This window comes from Hemicordylus capensis, chromosome 2, assembly GCF_027244095.1.
Source record: "Hemicordylus capensis ecotype Gifberg chromosome 2, rHemCap1.1.pri, whole genome shotgun sequence".
In the NCBI taxonomy this organism is placed as follows: Eukaryota; Metazoa; Chordata; class Lepidosauria; order Squamata; family Cordylidae; genus Hemicordylus; species Hemicordylus capensis.
In genome coordinates, this window is record NC_069658.1 from 196,951,730 (window position 1) to 196,975,652 (window position 23,923).

Sequence of the window (23,923 nt, forward strand, 5' to 3'; positions counted from 1 at the left end):
CTGCAGCAGTCAAGGGAGCACGTCGGTGCCCCCTTCCCCACGAGCGGTCCCTTCCGCGCCACCTGCGCCCCCCCCCATTGCTTTGCTGGCGCCTGGCGGCCAGTCAGTGGCCTGGCTTGGCGGCGGCGGCGGGCACTTGTGAGGAAAAACCTAAGTATAATGTAGTATGTTGGGGGGCTGGCGGGGGGGGCACGGGGGGGCACCATTTCAGTGCTTGCCCCGGGCGCCGTTTTCCCTAGTTATGCCTCTGAACAGGGATTCCCAGATGATGCTGACTATAACTCCCATAATCCCTAGCCAAACGCCATTGCAGCTGGGGATGCTGGGAGTTATAGTCAACATCTGGGAATCCGTTAGAGGGAACAGTGGTGTGGTTATTAAGTAAGGTAAATCAAAGCTCCCCATTACTGTCACAGTTCTTGGTTCTGAATCAAGTATCAAAACCCTAAAGGTGGCTGCTGTGTGACTTGAAAACCCTGAAGCAGTGTTCTCGCTGGTCGAGACTGTGTGACAGAATGGGGCTTACCACCAATAACCTTGGTAAAGACAAAGGTAGCCCTGGTCTGGAGCAGCAGGGTAGAAGTGGGTCCCATGGCTCCACAGAAGCCTCTCTACCCTGATTTTCCCACTCCTACCCAGCTTTGGCTGGTCGTGACAATGGCCTTATTGCCACACTGGGGGTCAGAATAGAACCTCTCACGTAGGAGCAGGCCTGCTCAGCTTGGCCCCCCCCAGCTGTTTTTGAACTACAACTCCCATAATCCCCAGCCACAGTGGCCAATAGCCAGGGATTATGGGAACTGTAGACCAATATCTGCAGGAGGGCCAAAGTTGAGCAGCCCTGTGCAGGAGGAACAATTCTGGCAATTTATTTGTTTGTTTTCTCTACAGCACGTGGCTTTGCTCTCTTGCTCAAGCAGACACCTTGCTGTGGGGTCACCTTGTTAGCAGCCTGAGGCACAATGTGGTCTGGGTTATATGGATTAATCTGCAAAGGCAGATGTGTAAAGGATGCTACTTTGGAAAAGCAGCATGGATTTTATGACCTTGTGGTCTTTTCCAGCACTGTGATTCTTCCTCATGCAGTCAGACACATTTGTAATACTGTATTCAGTTCTGGTATCCCCACCACAAAAAAGATATAACAGAGCTGAATAATGTACAGAAAAGAACTGCTCCAAGATGTGATGATAGCCTCCGGCTTATACCACTTTAAATGAGGATCAGACGAAATCATGGGGATAGGTGTATCTCTATACTATTTCCAAAATTCTGAAATTTGGGACTCTTACAGATGGAAAACTGAGGAGCCTGCAGGCAAGTGAGAGGTAGTAGCAGACTTGGGGTGACCTGAAGTTATGTTGGTGGTCAAAAAAATCTGAAGGGGAAAAATTGAAGGGGGCACCCAAATTGCCTCTATGTTAGTCAATGGGATGGAATGTTTGTGAACACAGACAGTTAACAGACAAGCACGTTTGTCGGCAGAGGAAATGGAACTCCGTTGCGAGCGGGGGAGAGTTTGAACAAAAACGTGAGTAAGTTATTAGCTTGAAGAACACTCCTTCAAGACAGTCAAGAGCCCTTCTGCTTCTGAGGAAGAAAGGTGTATAAAAATTCTTTTCTCTTCTCAGCAGCCATTTCCCAGCTTTGTGTTTTTTCAGAGAGAAGGGCTTTTTAAAGAAGCTGGGACTGAACACAACACCCCACAAACACACCCAGAAAACAGAAAAAAAAATGTTGCATATGCCATAAGACTTAAATTAAAACAGGCACTCTTGTCTTAGTTACTAACTTCTGTTTGTCTGTTTGTTTTTTTCTCATCATGCTCAGTCACAGGCAACACATGTACACCAGGAATGCAGCACAACATTTTGTTGCCGTTCCATTCTTTTCAAGTGCTATTAGCCATAATAGCTAAATTGAGCCTCCATGTTTACTCCATGTAGAATACCAGATGTTGGGGACAAATAACTGAGCAGGCCTCTTGCCATCACACCCTGCTTGAGAAGCACCTGGCTATGTTGGAAACAGGATGCTGGAATAAATGGACTCTGTTCTGATCCAAGAGAGCTCTTCTTATCTTCTGAAGTGGTTTGCTGAAAGGGGTTTTTGCTCTGAAATGTTAGTAAGATTAAAATGGCACCACTTTTTAAGTATCTGTCATCCGTTAGCACAAAGTGGTACCCTGCATGCTATTTGCAGCTAGGAGAGCACTATATGCCGTTGTCAGAAAGGACTGGCCCGACTATTAGGCAGAGTGAGGCGGCAGGTTTCAAATGCCATGAGAAAATGGCAAATCATCAGTCATTTAATTTACATTAGTATTTTTTGGCTGGAACAGGGAAGAAAGCCATTTGGATTTTCTACCTCTGGCACCAAAATGTCTTTGACCAGCCCTGGAAATGACCCACAAGAACCCTACAGTGACGTCGGAAGCCCCTCTTTCTACCACCTCCCTCCAATAGCGGCAAGATTTGGTAAGGGCAAAAGGTTAGCAGCAGCTACAATTCTCAGCACAAACACCAAAGCAGACAGAAGGTGAGGCTTCTTACCAGCTCCTTGCGTTTCCACCAGAGATGGAAAAAGGCGGGGGGGGGGAGTTAAGAAGGGGGGGGGAGGAAGGGAAGAAAAGACAAAAATTGTATTAGAAGGTTGTCACATGCACTATGCACCAAAAGTTCAAACATATTCGCTGCACAAGAAAACCCACTACTGCCGAGCTTGGAAACAGCCCCCCACCCCTTTAAAAACATTTTTTTGCACCCTTGGCGGGACCTCTGGGAAGGCCGCAGCAAAGAGGGTTTCTTGAGAAGGGAGATAATGGAGTTAATGCTTGTCCATACACCATGCAAGGTTGCCAAGTGGTCATTGGGTTAAAAGGCAGCAGGGAGGAGGATTAGGTTAAGCTGCTGTGCTCACATACATGAAACGATGGGACAGAACAAGTTGCAGGTAAGGTGGCCAGCTTTGTTAGTGATGGGAAAGAGCCCAAGCAAGAGTGACACCTCTCCCCACCCTCTTCTAGCCTGGCACACTGGCTAAGCAAGCCACACTTTTCAAGGCTTCCTAAATGCTGCTGGTCTCTAGACTGCCGAGTAGGAGGAAGCCTTAAATAATTAACAGGCAATTCTGATTTTGCTGCAGTTTCAGATATGGTGCCCCACTAGATCAAACACAAAAAGGCCCGAGACTGCTAAAGAGGCGTCTGAAGGTAATTATGGAACGCAGGAGTGGGAGGAAGAGATCGAGCGGAAGATCTATTCCCTTCTGAACAGAGCTGTGGGGGAAAGTCACTGGCTTCTAAACGGAAAAGTATCTAAAGCTCTGGAGGAACAAGGAAACACTGAAGGAGGTAAAGAAACTGGAGGGCCACACTTATACACTGAGCACCGCCTCAAAACTGGGTGGTTTACAACAACAGAAATTAAAACCTTAATTGCACTCTCTTTCTTTTGTTCTGCTCAGGTACGCTGAGAAGAGCTAGAAAAGACATGATGCTGCTCAATTCCCATTGAAGCTCAACAATTTAAAGTTGCAGATGGCTGCCCAGGGTGTCTTTAATTATGTCTGCTTTTTGGTCCTACTTCCAACCAAGGGGAGGAGGGATTTATTTATTTTTTTGAGGAAAATCAACTTCAAACTCCCATGAAGTACTCCCTTTACCCTTCTATACCCTTTCATAATGCAAGGATCAACCAGGATGCAATGCTCCAAATATGAATGTACTGTATGAACTCCAGAGAAGCTATAAAGGCCTTCAAGTTGATGGACTTAATGACTCTCAACTGCTTGGCCTCTGGAGTGTTCAAACACATACACAACTCGGGGCGGACATCTCCACTGACACCACGAAGGCACTGCATGCAGAACGCCTCTACAGCGTTTAGTAATCCACAGCCCTGCTGCTGAGGGGGTGGGGTGGAGTGAGGGAGGGGAGAGAGATATTTTCACCAAGTGCTCCTTCCCCTAGAAACGCTCTTTAACATACATAAATATGTCCCTGAGGGTCATACAGCCCATGGGGATCAATTTATGGGTGTTAATGCTTCCAGAGGAAGGAGAGATGCGATAAAATTGCTCTTCCCCCCACATGCAGCAGGACTCTGGACCGACTTGTGCCTCAGAGCCAGGTGGAAGCTGAGTCTTTGGACAATTGTGCTACAACTTCCACAAGCTGGTGTGACGGGACAGCCACAGAAGCCAGCTGCAATTTCTTCGGGCTCCTGCAAGGAAGTCACCTCTCTTTTTAAAACATTAGTCCCATCACATATCTGATGGAGGTAGGCAATGGGAAATCTTTAACAAGAAAGGGGTAGTGCAAGCCTGCCAAGGGTATAGAGAACAGAGAGCCTCAGGCTGCTTTCTCTACAAGCCAGCAGATCCAAAGAAAGCTGCTTGCCCCTGAATACTCAAAGGCCTGGGGAAAGTCAAATTAAAAATGGAGAGCTGGATGCACATTCACAGTACTGCGAGCCTCCTTTTACACCACGTATGTGCCCATTGGGCAAACCCACGAATCAAAGCTTCTAATGTTCTTCCCACAGACTGGCCACCCTGCTGCTGCCCCCGCTTCTTCCTCCTGGGGAAGGAGGTGCCCTATAGATGGCTGCCCAGGACCGAACGAAGCTGTGCCACTTCTTTCTCTGGTGCTTGCAGGGGAGTGCTCTTTTTTGCAGCAGCAGGAGGCAGCTAGGCTGAAGCAAAAGCAAGCGAGGGAAGAAAGCTGACTGCTTCAGAGGGAAAGTGGCGCATTCATTCTCAAGCAACTAGCTATAGGGCACTTGGTTTCCCAACAGGAAGATGGAAGGGCAGCAAGATGGCAGCCAAGCAGTGAGGAACAGCCAGAGGATATACCAGCATTCAATCTGCTGGGGTGCTACAGCCATACACACATATAAAGAGAGGCTCACAGTGCTTCCCGTATTTCGTCTGTATGCAGGCAACAGATCCTCCTCCTCTAGCTTCTCCTATACAAGGCAGAGGAAGCTTAAAGTCTTGCTGAAATAAGTGAGACATGCCCACACTTACGCTCTCAGTCTCACCCCTTTCAGTGGGTGCCTAACTTCTTCTGTGCAATTGTACATAACTGGACACTGTGGTAACGAGTAGTTTTCCCCTTAGAAGAGAATCCCCTTGTTACCGCACCAAGCACATAATGTGAACAAGGTCACCGCATTCTCGGGCCACCTGTGAGCATCGGAACAGGTATTCAGGGTTCCTGGTAATCTGGCCTATAGCCTGCTCCTTGGCTCTGTCCTTCCAATACAGGGCTGGGCAAAAGAATTAGCTGCAGCCGCCGCCACTCCATTTGCATCTTCAGAGCCTACACTAAAGCAGTTAAACAGGGGCTATGTGACCAAGCAAGAAGTTTCCTCGGATGGTGATTGACATGCAAAAGAAACAAAGAAGAGGCTGGTAGCCATCTCTTGGGCTGCAACAGGAGCCATTTGTCAGTGGGACATTGAGCAGACAGCCACAATGGGCACGATCCAACCAAAAGACAAGCACTTTTCAAGTCCCACCGATCTAAGGTTTTAAGCATGTACTGAACTCTCCCACTGAGATTAATTGAACTTTTAAAAGTGCTTAACTTCGGGTGGATCGTCGTGCCATTCTTTTTTTCTTTCTTTTTTTAAAAGAGCTGCTCAGTTTTCAGCTAGGAAGTCTAAGCAATTTACTACCCTGTCCCTTCTGATTCCTTGTTCATTATCCATTTTGATCTTAACCTAGGCCTCTGAAATAAATCTGCCTCACACAAACAAGATGGATGTGATTTCTTTTATTAAAAAGAAGAAGCTCAGAAGAGGGACAGAAACTTATCACAGAGATCCTGCTCATGTTTCAACTTAAAGGACTGGTTCAGAAGAAATGATAAATCATAATTTAGCACCATGAAAACACACCACAGTGTGCCTTGGGCTACACAGTCCCCCTCCAATTTGTTTGAAGAAATGTAACACTTCAAACAAACAAGCTGCAGTTTCCCATTTCATCTATATAGAGGTTCAGGGACTGATTGTTAATTATGGTTTGTACAAACGATATTTTCCTATATTTAGGCAAAATGAAAAAACTACAGTAAATTACAGGCCATGAATGAAAGTGTCTGTGTGTGAGGAAAGGGGAGGGGGAGCCCACAAGACCAAGGCTCATTGCACAGACCTCTCATAATGTTAAACCAGTTTAGCATTTCATCTGAACTGGGCCGTGGCGACGTTTGCCAATAATGCCAGGGAGGATTGGAGAACTCTTGAACAGCTGGAAGACTATGGTCTGGTGCAGAGACAGTGTAGGTTCCCTGCAAGCCATGGTTTGCAAGTGGTGATCTAGCCTCAGGAACATATGACCCCTCCTCTGCAGCACGGATCCCTTCCCCCTTCTCTTGTTGGCATGAGACACAGTTTAGTGTTATATCTGCATCAGTGGCTTCCCTCTTAACCATGTTTTGAAACTTTACTTCAAACCCTGGTTAAGAGGGTTTCTTGTTAGCATTATATAAGTGCAGGTGCAATGATAAACCATGGTTAAAGCCAACAAAAGAAGAGAAGGGAAATTTGCACTGAAGAGATTAGGAGAGAGAGAGGAAGCTGGCACATTCCTAGTGGATGCCCGATTTGCAAACCATGGTTTTTAGGGAGCCAGTGTTGCAGCAGCACTGAAACTATGTGGCATTCTCCTCTTACTGCTGTAGCCTTTCTAAACTACACAACAGCAAAAGGCGTATCAGCATAAAGCCATGCCTCAAACTGTGTCTATGGTATACACACATCCCTCCTGGGGTAGGAGGAGAGGAGAGGAATAAAGGAAAAGGCAGCTGCTGCAATTTAAGAGTAGGAAGGCCGAGGGCCTGATCCAAGTCACACACTGGGAACAGATAATGCTGCAAAGGAAAATCCTATTCTTCAAGAAGGAGTGGGTACCCACACAATGCCAGGTCCTCCCCTTCAGAAGCTAAAATCCAGATTCAACCTATTTGAATGTTTTGTTTTCAAAATAGAAGAAAACTCTGTTCTCAAAAGCAGCTAACATGTCTTATGATGGTGCTGATTTGCATTACACACAAATTCACACTTACCTGCCACTAAACTGCTAGTAGTGGTGTTTATAAATACCAAATATTGTTAATCTAATTTGGATGGACACACATACACACAGATTTGAAACCAGAGAAAAGCATAAAGTGATTTAAACCTCATTCTCTGAACAAGATACTGAGAACATGAGAACCTAAATTACCCATGATGAGACTCAATGAGACTTAACCTCAAGGCTGCCTCCTGTGTTATGTTTTGATAATTGCTTTCATTTTGCCACACACCTAAACATGCCTGTTATGAATGAGTTTCACAAGGGGAGGGAGACTATGCGAAGCATTGTGTTTAAAATGTGAGATAGGCCCAAAACTACCGCTTTCTGATTTGGGAACGCTATTCTCAATAGCAGATTTGGGGCAGGCCTGTGTCTTGTTACACAGCGGTGAAAGGAAGCCCTCTGCACATGCTCAGAGGCATTCTAGCACAAGCTCCCCTTATTCCAAGGCTGAGCATAGGGATTAAAATGCAGATTTGGAGAATGATAGCCTGGCTGAGGTCTCTGGTACAATACATTTTATTCTGGAACCCGCCGGCTTCTTTTGTACTAGTCTGAAAGGACAAAAGGACAAAAATATGGGCTTTTAATGCAGCTTTTCTTGTCTTTCCCCCCAAATTACTGCCCCCAAGGCTCCCTGCTCATTTTAAACAAAAGCCCCACCATCCCGAATTCTTTGCTTGTCTCTGACCTGTGCAACAGCTTGATGAAAAGATTCTGAATCACGCATAAATATATTAAAACTATCCTTTGATGAATCATCTTGAAATGTAAAGGCCCAATTATTTTTGCTCATTGCCATAGGAGTTATAAACAGGGAATTAAAATGAATTAGTTAAAACCAAGGGAAGTGCAGATTTACTCGCATGCAAACACACCAAAACAATTAAAAATCTAGAAGCATGCAAAATAAATAAAAACAGAAAGAAGCATTTTTAATGGTCTTACTTGTGCAAACTAGTGTCCAGGCAAGGTGGTGTGAAGGTAGGGGAGGGGGAAGAGCATTAGGAAAACTCAGGTTAAGTTCAAAGTGTGCAACAATTCAATACAAACACAGTTAAAACAGTCATTAGGTAAGTTTCCAATATCTTAATGCATCCTCTGAGACAGCTGCAAAGAGGGGGGAAATCTGTATAACCAATAACAGAGGTAAAGAAATGCCATTGTTAACAGTGCTGAATCACAGGTCCCATGAGCATTAGTGATGAGAAAAACTTTTAAAATAATAATAAAATAAAATAAAACAACAACAACAACAACAACAATACATCCTCCCCATAAGTGTTGATAGTCACCTTTGTTATAGCAACCTATAGCCCCAACCATAATGCACTAGGACACATTCACACAATGCAGTATGAGCAGAGCTTAATTTAAAAACTGGGTGGCTACAGCAAAAAGGGATAACCCTGCATAACCCATCTGTGAACAGCCCCACCCACCACCCCCCACACACCATGCCACTGTCTGCCAACACCACACAGTTTAGGCAGGGCTGAGCAGAGCAGCAGCTACAGCGCGGCTTGGGCTGAGGCAGTCTTTCCAGCTCTCATTTTCTTTAGAATTTCAGCTCATCAAGGCCTTGTCTGCCCACCACTTCAGGCCGTAGGTGGAGTGATACCGTATTTGAACGTTCCCCATGTAAAACAAATCTTGTACGTTAAAACAAAAACCAGAAACCCATGTCAGGGAAAGAGGTTCTATCCCACCCCACTCCTTGCTGTGTCAATTTTCTACTTGCAGGGAGCTCTTCACGCCTGTCATCTGAAGTGATGCAGTCCTTTCTACCCCTTCATTCTGGTGCATTTGTGGACTAGGCCGACTTGCAAGCAATGAGGCTCCACCTCAGCCCCATCCGTTTCGCTGAGCCCTACTCTTGAGTTTATGTGACCTATAAACCAGGTCTGTGTGTATTCTGAGATCATGTACAAGTACAACCTTTGGAACTGGGTGCAGAGTTCCATTTCCTGAGGATTTCAGCCTTCATGTTTCCAAGTTTCTAGTCCTTATAGCTTCAAAGAAAGGCGTGAAAGTGTGCAAGGAGGAAAGAATGCAGCAAGGAGGATATACTAGCAGTGTAGTTTACATATGGTTCAAAATTCAAAACACCTTGGTGCTACAGCAGAATACTGAAAGCCATGCCCAAAATCATCACCTTTGAAACACCATTCCAACTGCTTGTTTTTATTTATTACGTTTATCCCACTCTTCTTCCAAGCCACTCACTTCCCCTGACACACTTTATCCTCACAATAACCCTGTAAGGTAAATGAGAAAGAGTGACTGGAGAGTTTCAAGACTGGCTGAGTTGGAATTTGAACCAATTCAAATTCCAAAGTCTCCAAAGCCCTAGTCTGAAACGATAACCACTACATGCTGACCCCTGAAAGCCTGAAATCTATCCTAGGACAGGAAACACACTGATCTGATTTTATGCTCCTGAGACTACTCCTATTTTAAGTTTCCCCACACGTAGAAACATGGCCCCTGCTTTCTCTTAGAGGAGGAAATGCCACAATTTCCCCCAGCAAAAGAGATAAGCAGAGTAAGTAGAACAGGTTTACTCTCAACAGAAGCATACTGCCAGATAATTTCACTTTACAAAAGGTCCTCCTCCAATTTGGCTGGACTGCTAGGCCATTTCTCTATGGTTTTGGTTTTAAAGTTCTGCATCTTTTAACCTATGCGTCTGTTGAACTGATTAAAAACCTTTTTAATCAACTAAAAAGGCATCCATGATTAATTAGGCAACACCTTTCTAAAAAGAAAAAAAAAGTTACTTATTTTAATAAAAAGTGCTTATAAAAACAGCAGATGGCCAGCATAATTTTTGAAGAGGCGTTCCCCTTCGCTCTCACCCAGGAAGTGAGATAACTCCAGTCAGAACATATATGCACCATATAAAAGTATGGTTTAATCAATTAAAACTCATTTGATTAGCAAAGACTTCTTTAAATCTAGTGAATAAAAATCTCTATTTTTATTTGTGCACGTCTCAAGTGCATACATATTCAGGTGCACACCTGGTGCTCGCAAACCACATGGTACCCATTCACAGTCTGTGTGGATGCTTGCCTGTCCATAGAGCCGATGGAAGAAATCACAGGCTGCAAAGAAGGAAGAGCACTGTTGAGGGACAAAAGCCCCATACCCCATCGAACCTGTTTTTCTGGCAAATACTCTCCACATTGGGGTGGGGGAGGGGCACTAAGGACCAATTCACTCATGCATGGAAATCACCAAATACCTTTTCCTAAGATGACATTTGGTCAACTGTGTAAACTCCATTGAAAAACACTGTGTTTCAGGTGATATGACATCTGTCTCCAATGTTTGATCTGTGCCAGTGTTTTCACATATCTCCATGGCCAGTCCATTGAACACACAGGAGAAATCACCCCAAACAGGAGCTCTAATACAGACAGGTTCCTATTTTATAGCCCCCTTAGATTACTGATCCAGCCAGTGTTACTAATTCTGCAGCCTGGAGCTCCCGACTACAATCCCCAAGGCACTGTGGAGAGGAATTCAAGCAACTGCTTCAGCATCATTAATTCAAGCTGCCATCTGAAGGTGCCAGTGACTGCTAGATGCAGCTCAATCCACGCTCAGGCAGGCAGAACTGCCGGGTTGTTTTCCAACAAAGCAAGCCAATGAAAGCTGCCATTTGGGGCAGAGAGAAATGGATGGCCTCTTCTAAGGCCTTAAAATACCTGGGCAGGCTGTTGTTCCATTCTGTCATCGATCAAGAAACCTTCAAAACTCCAGTCACTGGCAAAAGAGATCCATCTCAGGAATTTCACACAGCTTTAACAGTTTGTAAAAATGCCCACCTAGAGAAAACATCTGACTCATCCACAGACTGCAAAGGGTAATTACAGCCTTGGAGTGTTTAATACTAAAGTGGCTGCTTTTGAATTAATCCTCTGAGTGCTTATGCTCCCCTTAGTTTTTGTTTTCTTGGCTGCTGGAGTATTCAGGTTCTTTGTGTTGATTGTACTTTCATTTAAATGAATTGTTATAAGCAGCTTTGGATGCTCATAGAGTGAAAATGAGGATATATTTCAAAATAATTTTAAATACGTTCAGGTCCATATGGTAGGGATGTTTCCCTCTCCATATTTTAAAACAGAGCTAGCTTTCTTATTCCTCAACAATAATGCTCAACTGCTCTTTGCTTACTCAACCAGGAACCAAGCAAGAACAGCTGCTGTCAAAGATAGCCGTTCCCAGGTTCCATCCCTGGCATCACCAGTTAAGATGGAGTTCCACCAAGGAAAAACCATGGAGAGCTGCTGCAGTCAGTCAGAGCAGGCGGCACTGGGCGAGATGGATTAATAGTCTACCCAATACAAGGCATATGACAAAGACTACTAGTATGGGATCTCCTTCTCCTTTCTGGAGCACAGTGGGATAGGGAGAAAAGAGAAGCCAAGAGATAAGCCAGCCCCAGTCCTGCCAGGCAAGTCTTTCTATCCACCTCTGTCTGTTCCAACGGCTAGCAGAAAAGAGTCCCTCTCAGTCCAGGACAGGAAGAGAGGGGCCCAAATGCACACATCCCCTCACTGGGTGTCACTTACAGTGTGTGAATCAGCATCATGTAAGCTCTTTTGCAGCTTGGCATCCTCCATTTTTAAGCCACTGATATGCAAATTGCATCACATACATGCAATTATTATATACAAATTAGTTGTAATCCTCTGACTCACAATACTTTTTTCTGACACACCTGTGGGGGTGGGGGCAAATAAACTGCTCTAAGGGTAGTGGTGCTGCAGAAATTACTATTCCTCTAGCAGATTACTGCAAGGATGCTTAGCAAGTACACTCACAGTACATTCAGTACAACACATTGCATTCAAGCCCAAACAAGAAACCTTTGGGACTGGTCTCTTACTTTCAGGTGGGTTCTCTGCAGAAACTAGGTTCACAGTTGTTAGGGTATCACTGACAAGCAAGAGCTGGGGGGGGGGGGGACCATCTGATGCTGTGCAATTGCTAAGCTGTTTCTTTAAGCGCATGTCTGGAGATCAAAATAATGAGCCCCAATGAGTTAAGTACCAAAAGCAGATTCTGATCACCACCAAATAGGATTGATAATGGGGTTGCTGACTTGGAAGTTCTGGCAGCTACACACAGGGAAGGCTAGAGTGAGGACATCTCTGTGGGGATCTCATGATTCTTCCCTTTAGCTCTGATTCTGCCACCAAATACAGCCAGAGATGCCTGGACTAAAGGATTTTCAGCCTACATTCCTTAAGGAAAGTAAGCTTATGAGATCACCCAGCAGAGAGAGAGAGAGAGAGAGAGAGAGAGAGAGAGAGAGAGAGAGATTGTGATCCCGCCCAATCAACCTTGCAATGCCTGGACCAATATGAAACAAATTGGGTACAGTTGTGGGGACATACAGGGACACCTCAACATCGTAGTTTGTGATGTCATCCACCCTGATTCAAGATAGCAGATGCATGAATGTTTGAGGTAAAGTGAGAGCCAGCGTGGTGTAGTGGTTAGAGTGCTGGACTAGGACCAGGGAGACCCGAGTTCCAATCCCCATTCAGCCATGGTACTTGTTGGTTGACTCTGGGCCAGTCACGTCTGTCAGCCTAACCTACTTCACAGGGTTGTTGTGAGGAGAAACTGAAGTATGTAGTCCACCGCTCTGGGCTCCTTGGAGGAAGAGCGGGATGTAAAATGAAATGAAATGAATAAGTGGGAATCGATTTGGACCAAATTTGGTACAGCTGTAGGGACACACAGGGACACCTCAAAGGCATAGTTTGTGATGCTGTCATCTAACCCAATTCAAAATGGCAGGTGCATGAACGTTTGCGGTGTAAATGGGCTAACTTGTGAACTGCTTAACCGATTTGGACCAAATTTAGTCCAATTGCAGGGATAGTGAAAGGAAAGTGGCAGATTAGTTCTTACCAGAACTATTTGTTTTCTTCACGGGATGGTAGGGGGAGAACATGTTTCTAGCCCTATGGCAGGCCAGAGTCCGGGGGTGGGGAGGAAGGAAGGGAGAGAATGAGAATGAGAATGAGTATGTGTCCTCTTCTGGGCACTGAGAACTTCCAATCAATTGTGACCAATATTTCTCCATAAAGAGGGAATTTGTCAGAGACTGTTCACCAGTGGAGACAGGGAAAGTTTGTATTTTTGGTGAAGAACATGCCGAGTACTCAGTATAATCACAAGTTCTGCCCATATCTGTGCAGGAAGTTACAAAGACCCTGTTCTAATGGTCACGTGTATTTATTTATTTATTTATTCATTCATTCATTCAAGATCTACAGCTCATACAAATGCTTGTTTACTGCTATACTAACAAAGCCAGCACTTGTGAGCAAAGAATATCTTACAAGCTTTCCCCCCCAAAGTACAGCATCTGATCACCTTCAGAAGGCCAACTTCAATACAGGACAGGGCTCCTGTACCTTTAATAGCTGTATAGCAGGGACCATTTCAAGAAGGTGCACTTCTCCCATCTTAGTTCTACAGTTTCCATAATCCCTGGCTAGACTGCTGTGGCTGGAGATTATGGAAGTTGTAGTCCAAAAACACCTGGAAGGCTGAAGTTGAGCAGCCCTGTTGTAGGAGTATGAAGGAAGGGAAGTAGATTTCCATCACCCAGGAAGAAAAATCAGAGTACATATGGGATCTGAACTTCTGAAAAGAGGGTTGGGAATGGCAGAAATTCACAGGATTTATTGTGTTGAGCAGGGCTTGACAAATCCCTGGCGCCAGGGAGCCATGGCATCTAAAAATTTAACCGAGGTGCTAGACTAGGATATTCAGAAGTAGAGTTATTTAATACAATCTTTATGTGAAGATTTTTTTATTTGAAACAGAAAAATCCTGTTTCTGTTCTAAGTAAATTACTTGTAAAGTGAACAAAGAAAAGCCCATTTGCCCTCTCTCTCAACAGAACATCTGTCACTAAATCTGGTAATTTTGCCCAGTGTCCATTGTCTGGTTCCTAAATTTATGGCATGAGGAGGTCATGTGCGTGCTGGCATCACACCGCGGTAGCTGAGAGCAATGTTCTCTCTAATTTTTTTTCATCTCTGTGCAGAATGAGTTTTGTTCTGGGAGGCAGTATCAAGACAGTGTGCATTCAGAGAGGGGCCTTTCCGATTCAGCCTGTGCAGAATCTAAAATTAACTGAGCAGACATACAAAAACTTGTGAGTGTGCACACCTTAGAGGAAACACTGGCTGGGAGATGCCCTGCCAGTGCCCGGGCATAGCAGGGGAGAAGGAGCACTGGGATGACAGCAATGGCGGTGAGCAGAGGAGGATCAGGTGTGGACCTGCACTCCTTGGCTTTAAAGGGGTTGTGTAAGCCCCTGGTTTTAAAAGGGATGTGCCTGGCAATTCAGTGCGGAGTCTCATTTTTTTCATCAAACCCATTTCAGTATCTGCATACCAAATGTTGGACCTTTATCTTCTCCACGAGTTTCCAGTTGAAGAAAACGGCTCATTGTAGAAAAGGGTAGCCTTGCAAAGTCAGGCTTCTCAATTAAAAGTTAATTATCCCCCTTCAACTCTTTACAGCAGCAAATATTCAATCAGATTATGCAGCCAGGAAAATTAATTTTATAAGCCAATTAAGAGAGAGAGAGAGAGAGAGAGAGAGAGAGATGGCAGAAATTGGTCATCCTGAGACTTATGGTATTATCTTGAGGACAAATGAGACCCAACTAACTGTAGGCTTGAGCAATTTAAAAATAAAATGTTCTTTAATGTGCGGGAATAGTTTTTACATTACTGCTGCTCAGTAGGGCAAGCCATTAGGAGTTCAGTCAATTCTTTTTTAGGGCGGATAAAAATTGGTGAATTAAATCAGCCCTTTTTCTTGGCAACTACAGTCATGATTTAAATTGCCCTGATTTACATTAATTCTATTCTTTTGCATCTCTGGGGCATTTATTTCCAACCTGCAGTTTCAAATGGCGAACTGGCTGGACCGCTCCTTGTCAACAGATTCAAAACAATCTTTGTGAAATGGAAAGATCCAGATTGCTATTTAAAGGCTGCTACTAGCAAATTCTGGTTCAATCAGTTTCACTCCTAAATGGGTGGAAATGGAAATGGAGATTTTTCCTCTTCAGAAATAGTACAGCGAAACTCCTCTTCGTTCAATATATTTAAAATATAGAATTAGATTGGCAATTATGAGTGTCATCAGAGAGTGCTGGGAATGGGCAGCTATTTTCAAGAGCACTCTATAGGCTCATAATTCTCAGTGCAATCTCATTTTCTTACTGGGATGCATGCATGTTTCCATGCTGCCACTTTAAGTGCAGAAATTGGCAAAGACAGCAAGTTCAGGAGGCAACTTTATTTAGTGGACTTGTGTGAACCACTTTTAATGTCACATTTATATGCCCTTGGAGCATACCAACTTTTTCAGACATGGCGAGTCAATCAATACAGAACAATACTGGTGCTCAGAGCACCGATATGGTTCTGTAAATTCTTGCCTCATCCCTAATTTGAAAGAGTTCAAGTCAATTTCAGCAGCCACAGTTTCACTGAGATTAAGGGGTTAAAGTAATCAGCTCCTGAGCATGTGAAAACAACAGCTGCCAGCTTTGAGAGCCTGGCTAGTCTGATGGAGTCTACACAGGCACAATATCTTGTAGTAAAATGGAAGGTTACTATCGTTCAACGTCAATTCATATTCCATTAAACCTAACTCACACTGTGTTCTGCAGCTAAGTGGAACAGGAAAGTGATTTTAGCCATGGAACCCCCCTAGAAAATGTATGCATTCTGAATCTTCATAAAACTATAGGTTATTATCTACTAGTATCTTTCAGCCCGTTGAAATAACTGGTGCTAGTAGCCTTCTCCGCCGCCGCCTCCCGCCCGGGCCTTCCGCCTCCCACGGTGGTTTTGGGTGGGGGGGCCACACTTCTCCTCGGATGGAGAGATCGGGGAAGGCAGGCAGGCAGGAAGGACGGGAGGCAGCGCTTGTCAAGTAAGCGGCGCAGCGGCAGCGGGGCGATGGAAAGAGAGAGAGAAGCGAAGCAGCTCAGAGATGGGGAAGGAAGAGGAGGAGAAGGTGGCCAGGGCTTTGAGGGAAGGGAAAAGGCGATGGCAGTCAGAACGTCAAGCCCCGCGGCTGCTTCCCCGCCCGCCAGCCAACGGCTCTAACGGCTGTCAGCCTCTAACCGGCTCTAGGGAGGTGAGCGGCGCAGGAGAGCCGATGTGCGGTCCTGGGCGGGAGGTACTCCGCCAATTCCCCCCCCCACTCTTTTTCTCCAGGCTCCGAGGAGGAGGCGCAGCGCACACTTCGCTTCCCTGCCTTGCCTCTCTGCTCCTTCCCGCCGCCCCCGCTCGCTCCTTTTTTGTTCCAGCTGCCTTCTTTTCCTGGCTCCAGCTGCACTTCAGTGTCTCCACCTCTCTGCCGCCCGGCTTCTTCCTCTGCCTCCTTTTTCGGCGGGCCAGACCCGCCGCCGCCTCTCCTCTCCCCGCAGCCGGGCTGGACCCACCGCCTCTGCCACTGCCCTCCCCGTAGGCCGTTCTCGGCCCGCCGCTCTCCTCAACATGGCCGCCGTGTCTCTGCGGCCGTATCTTTCTCGGACATTCTGGGCATGCGCTCTGCGCATGTCCAGAACGGCCGAGAAAGACACGGGCAGACACGGGATTACACCTAAGCATTTTATTATAGAGGATGCTCCCCAGCACCAAGAGCATGTATGAATTCAGTCAAGCAGGAGAACGAAGAGAGCATACTGGTGTCACTCTGATCAACTCAGTTATGGAAAGGAGTTGAAGGATAAGTCACCCAAAACAGTCTCTTGTAATTCTGCCAAAGTGAACAGCAGAGTAACCATTAGTAGGGGCGTGCCAAATTGCGGGCTTACACAGCCCCTTGAATGCCGAGGAGTGCAGGACCATACCTGCTCCTCCTCGGTTCACCACCATTGTGTCGTCCTGGCGCTCCCCCCAACTATGCCCACGCGCCAGTGGGACATCTCCCGGCTGCCCCTGTGCAATGCTGGCACACACATGGCACGGCATGGGGAGGCCACGTGTGTGCCAGCATTGTGAAGTGGTAGCTGGGAGAGGGCCCGCCAGCGCACGGGCATAGCTGGGGGGAGTGCTGAGATGACAGCAAAGGCAGTGAGTGGAGAAGGAGCAGGTATGGACCTGCACTTCTCTGCATTAAAGGGGCTATGTAAGCCCCTGGTTTTAAAGATATGTGCCCAATGATTCAGTGTGGAGTCTTATTTTTCATCAAACAAATTTACAATGCAACACTTCATATATTTTTATCGCCAGAGTGCAGAGAAACAGTACATTTCATGCTAGCAGCGCCTTATGAGTGGGGCACAAGATACAAACAAAAACCAGCATCTTGTTACCATAAGCTTGTAAGCGTCATTCAAGAACAAACAAGTGGGTGTGCCAAGCCCCATCATAGACCTTTCCCCCAAAAAAACAGTGTACCAAAATTCTTTTATTTCACAGTAAGAGCCAACATGAACATCACAATATTTTCTCCATAGAAGAGCATTCGTAGAAGAACTGCAAAATGTAAACTTCTGCATTATGACCTAATTTTCCTTTCTGCAAAAGAATTTCTCCATGGGTAATCATTCATGGAGGAAAAGTATTACATCTAAAGAAAAAGCCCAAGTGATTACCTCACATATAGAAACACAAGTGTTGAAGGCATCCACTTAACCCAGAGAATAAGGCAGGCAGACAACAGGTTATGATGCAATTGCATGTAGGCAGCAATAAGGGAGAATATCTCATATCTGAAACATTGTGGGGGGCGGGGAGAACCACAAAACTTTCTGGAAACTTTCCCATGCAATTTTCCCCTTCAATTTCATGAAATTTGCATTAATTTTTTTCCTTAAAAAAAAATTATATAATTTTTCCTTAAATAGATTGTAATCTGATTTGACATGTTATTTGACCTATTTTATAGTAACACACAACAAAAACCCACCACATTAATTTCCCACATCATTTTAAAAAAAAGAAAGAAAGGTTTTCAAGTAGCCAAGTAGTTGAACTAAGGGGGGCGGGTTCCCCAATAAAAAACACTTAATGTAGTTAAATGTTATCCTGAAACAAATTCAAAATTTTATGTGTAAATTTATAGAATACTCAAATCAATGCAAGATATTTCCCACACAGAGATTATCCTAAAGACAATCACCTGAAATTTATTCTAAAGATTATCACCTGGAAAGCATCAATTACAACTTTAAAATTGCTAAACTTAGCTAGTATTGCATTGTATTCCATTTATTGTTACTAATGAATTTTATGAACCAGTGCCAGACATCCAGACAATCATTGCAAGTGTGCAGTAAGTGCGGGTTCCAGACTACTGCTGCCCCATCACTTGAGAAGGGGAAGGGGCTATTTTAGCCATCTCCTCTTCCCTCTGAAGCCCACTGTGCAACACCAAAACATGTCCCTGATGATTCTGCAACCCTTGGGGACATATTTTGGTTACTGCGGTGGGCTTCAGAGGGAAGGGGAGACTGGCAAAGATGGCTCCTTCCCCTGCTCAAGCAGTACAACAGTAGCCTGGATCAACAGTAGCTTCAAACTCATATTGCAGCACATATGCATCACAGAAGAATCAAGGGGGGTGGGGTAAGGGGAGGGGATTGAAAAATCTCCTTTAGGGGAAAAAATTCTACCCCACACCTCTGATCTGAAAACAAGCAAAAATATACTCAAGGGTTATTGGGGTTTGTTTTGTTTTTGCCACCCTGTTCAATATCTGCAACTCCTGAATGGCCCAGCTAGATTTGTAGCTGCTAGATTTGTAGTTATCACCAGGCACTTTTAAAAAAATCAGTTTAGGTTCTAGCAAGACTGAAGAGTGATGGACTGTAGTATGGAATGAGTGCAAACCTCTTGTCCAGCTACAAACTGGCAATGCTGCAATCAATCTCTGCAGAACTATCACAGTTCTAGAGCTCACGTCTGCAAAAGTAGCCTTCCAAACCTTTTCCACAAAAGTAGCCTTTAAGTGGAACCAACAAAAATAGAACCAAGTCTGCAAAGATATTGGGGAAAGTAGATGTTTTCCAAACATCTAACTTACAGAATAATCCTAAACATACTCTAGTCAGAGGCAGAGGATTAGACCAATCCATGGAGGATAGGGTATCTGCTTGCTATTAGTCATGACAGCTATCTGAAACCTCAAAGGGTAGCATCCAGACTAGTCTTAAGAACATAAGAACAGCCCTGCTGGATCAGGCCCAAGGTTCATCTAGTCCAGCATCCTGTTTCACACAGTGGCCCATCAAATGCCACTGGAAGCCTACAGGCAGGAGTTGAGGGCATGCCCTCCCTTCTGCTGTTACTCTCCTGCAACTGGTACCCAGAGGCATCCTGCCTTTGAGGCTGGAGGCACCTATAGCCCTCCGACTAGTAGTCTTTGATAGACCTCTCCTCCATGAAGTTATCCAAACCCCTCTTAGCCATCCAGGTTGTTGGCTGTCACCACATCTTGTGGCAGAGAATTCCACAAGTTGATGATGCATTGTGTCAAAACGTATCTCTGTTTGCCAATCCTAAATTTCCTGGCAATCAATTTCATGGGATGACCCCTGGTTCTAGTGACACGTGAGAGGGAGAAGAATTTCTCTCTATCTACTTTCTCCACACCATGCATGATTTTATAGACCTCTATAATGTCTCCCCGCAGTCGTCTTTTTTCTAAACTAAACAGCCCCAGGTGTGGTAGCCTTGCCTCATAAGGAAGGTGCTCTAGGCCCCTGATCACAGGAGCCAGCGTGGTGTAGTGGCTAGAGTGCTGGACTAGGTCCGGGGAAACCAGAGTTCAAATCCCCATTCAGCCATGAAACTAACTGGGTGACTCTGGGCCAGTCACTTCTCTCTCAGCCTAACCTACTTCCCAGGGTTGTTGTGAGGAGAAACCTAAGAATGTAGTACACCGCTCTGGGCTCCTTGGAGGAAGAGCGGGATATAAAAATGTTAAATGAATGAATGAATGGAGTGAATGAATGAATGAATGAATGAATAAATAAAATCTTGATTGCCCTCGTCTGCAGCTTTTCCAGTTCTACAATATCCTTTTTTAGATGTGGTGACCAGAATTGTACGCAGTACTTCAGGTGTGGCCGCACCATAGTTTTGTATAAGGGCTTTATAATATTAGCAGTTTTATTTTCAATCCCCTTCCAAATGATCCCTAGCAAGGAACGGGCCTTTTTCACAGCTGCTGCACATTGAGTCGACACTTTCAACGAGCTATCCACCATGACCCCAAGTTCCCTCTCCTGGTCAGTCACCGACAGCTCAGATCCCAATGTGCATCACTTTACACTTTCAACAAGCTGTCCACCACGACCCCAAGATCCCTCAAGTATCAACGTATACTTGAAGTTGGGGTTTTTTCTCCCAATGTGCACCTTCTGTGAGTGTAAAGGCTGTTGCACTAGCAACAAGATGTAAGACATCGTCATTGCACAAATAAATTCACCCCTGTTCAAGATTAGTTCTTGCACTAGTGTAACCTATTGCACAGCCTCTTCCACAAGCATGTTCAAATGGATAACTCCTTGTGCAACATACATTTAGGTGGCTCTGCTGGCAGTAGCACAACTTTACAGAGTACCACAATGAGTCCTTCCACAAGCACCACTGTGGATGTTTACCCATTGTTCAGAGGTACATCAGTTGTTTTGATGGGGGTGGGGGGCGCTATTTCCTTCATGCCCTGCTTATGGGATTCCCAGAATCCTCTGGCTGGTGGGAAGCAGGATACAGGATTGGATGGGCTTTTGGTCTGATCCAGTAGGGCCCTTGTTATGCATTACTAATTACTTCTCACCAAGTTCAATGGGAGTTACCCTTGGATTAAACATCCACAGGATTGCAGCCATAGAAATTCTGCTCTAAAGTCCAGCAATGGACCTTGAAATGCAACTCTTATTTCATAATGATCAGTCCCTACAAGGTACCTTCTTTCATTCGCCTTGTTCAGTACTCTCTTATTGAATTTGCCCTTCCCATTCATTCACCCTGTTATCTCCCCATCATAAAAATTTGGGTGCAAGCTCCTCAGAACAAAGACAGGACATCTCTCTTTTTCACATATATTAAGATGCTATGTACACTGAAAGCCAATAAAACAACAACAACAACAACAACAACAGGAGGAGGAGCTGAGAACATCAGCATATAAAACACATGGAGCTGAAAACTGATGCACAAAGTTAAATGGAGGGGAAACATGAGGACAAGCAACAACAGGGGTAAACACACTGGTGAGCCTTTCATATCTATCTAGACTTCCTGAATAATAAGACTAATTAATGTTCCAAAATTACATGATGTGGAAGTTGGTGGGGGGGTGCTTACTAAGTACACTACTGTCAAGTGCCTGTTGAAAATCCTTCTTCACATTACTCAAACCCACCCGTCTTTTCCTGAAACAAAGTTGCCTGCTCTACCAGCCTGTCTTTCCCTGTATGGTTATTCAGCAGTGATTCCTACTTTTTTTTTTTAAAGGCCTCATATACCTCCCCCAAGCGCTGACCTACTTTCACTGACTGAGTGAATCATTTATGTGATGAAATCTTCATGTCATCTCCAATCAAAGGGGGTTGTTTGCTCCCAATTTTTCATCTGGACATGTTAAGCGGAAGCCTCTCTGAATCCATGGCAATAGGTGCACTGCTCTTCTCTTAAGGTCTCAGGAGTGGTCACTGCCTTCCAGCTCAGAGAGCTGGCTTTTTAAAATAAAAATTAGCCAGACAGCATTTAAGCAAGGTGGTGGGATCCAATTCATTTGATCTGATTACACAGAAAGTACTGACAAGTTAAGTCACCTTAAGCGGCGCAGTGGGGAAATGCTTGACTAACAAGCAGAAGGTTGCCGGTTCGAATCCCCAATGGTACTATATCAGGCAGCAGCGATATAGGAAGATGCTGAAAGGCATCATCATCTCACACTGCATGGGGAATGGCAATGGTCAACCCCTCCTGTATTCTACCAAAGACAACCACGGGGCTCTGTGGGCGCCAGGAGTCGAAATCGACTTGACAGCACACTTTACCTTACTGACAAGTTAGAACTGCAATGCCACCAGTTAAAATCAAATGGTCAGCCTGATCTGCTAGCACTCCTTCAGCTGCCATGGTATAAGCAGAGTCTTGTGCCATAGCTGGGTCCTAGTATCCTATGCTAGGCAAGAGGTGCCTGACCTTTATGAAGACATCAAACCCTTGTTATGTCACTGGCCAAAGGACTAAGCGTTGCTGGACAGGGCCAATGCATCCTTTCAAAAAAGCAAAAGAGGCAAAGGGGACAACAGCCCAGCCTAGCCAGGGAGTAATAGATGGATTTGGAAAATGGGACAAAACTAGGAAGTGGGAAGAGGAAATTATCCAGTTTCATGAGGTGAGAGGGTGACTTACAGCTGGTTGGTGGTGTCAAGTGCATTTTCATTCTTTGGGGATGGAAATGTGTCTCCATGGGCAGTGCTTTATCTGTGATTGGAAAATAGCCTGGTTCAAACAAATGGGTCTAGTAGGATGGGGCCGTAGCTCAGTGGTAAAACATCTGCTTTGCATGCAGAAGGTCCCAGGTTTAATACCTGGCATCTCCAGGTAAAGCTGGGAAATACTCCTCTCTAAAACCCTGAAGGGCTGCTGCCAGTCAGTGTAGACAATATTGAGCTAGATGGACCAATGGTTCTGACTTGGTATAAGGCAACTTCCTATGGCCCCGAGAATAAAGCCTTGCTTAGATGGTAAAGGAAATGTCTGTGCCTTTATTTGGATTTGTATACAGTGACAGTAGGCCCTGTGGATAGAAGAGAGATGATAATGCTGTAAATTGCCAGATCAAAACCGTGTGCCAGCAGTAGACAGTAAGGGGGTTTGCAGGGGCCCTTAGGATGCCACTGGGGGACCACTTTGCAGACCTGCACCCCTTGTGCAACACAGAGGCTTCTAAAGAGGCTGCTGCTATGACAACAAGCAGTGGGCAGTGGGAGGAGAGGGGATTGGAGAGACAATCTCCACTGAGACACAGCCTTGGAGCACAGGTGCACTTGCTGACAATGGAAACTGTGCATCAAGACTCCTCCCATATGCATCCTAAAAACTCTTACCTTCTATTCCTGCACATTCTAATCCAATATTGGGTTTAGAATAAAGTGTGGTTTTGCAAAGCTGGTGTTCTCCCACCGCCCGCCAAAGCAAATTTCCTTGAATAGTTCTGTAAAATTATTCACACAGCACATCATTTTATTTTGCTTGGCACAAGATTTGGAGAGCTTTCCAATACAGAATTCCAGGCCTTCTAACTATGAGGGCAGGGCTAAGGTATCGTAAGTTGGAAATTGCAACTAACTGCCACTGGCATCAAATATTTCCATCTTTTCCCTTCAGCCTGGAAGCATTCAATATGGCTAACAATCTCAGAATCATAATACAAACACTAAATTCAATTAAAAACAAATTTACCAAAAATACATTTGCAACCACAGGCACTCAGATGACAGAGATCCTTCCAAGCCTACACAAGGGAACTAAGAGCCCTCAACTCTTCTCCTCAGTGTGCCCTCAGCAAGGATTGCCCAGGTAATGTTTTATTCAGTCCATCTCCCTGCTCCCCACTGCTGGTTACCATGAGACTAAATGTAGCTCAAGCAATTCCCCTCAGGAATGCTGCATGCACAGAAGGAGCACACCAGCCTCTGTGCCACTGTTCCCTCTAAGGTGTGCCATGCGCGGGCACACAAAACTCCTAGCTCCCCACTCACTGAATGTTAGCAGCCGTGCAGCCAGCTGCTGTCTTTGTTTTTGAA

At 45.1% G+C, this 23,923-nt stretch overlaps 1 protein-coding gene across 1 annotated transcript in view; it reads right to left on the reverse strand.

Annotated features, from left to right (window-relative positions):
* DCTN2 (dynactin subunit 2) overlaps nt 1-23,923 on the reverse strand; it is a 71,309-nt gene that overhangs the window by 32,415 nt on the left and 14,971 nt on the right. The gene's annotated exons all lie outside the window — the stretch shown is intronic.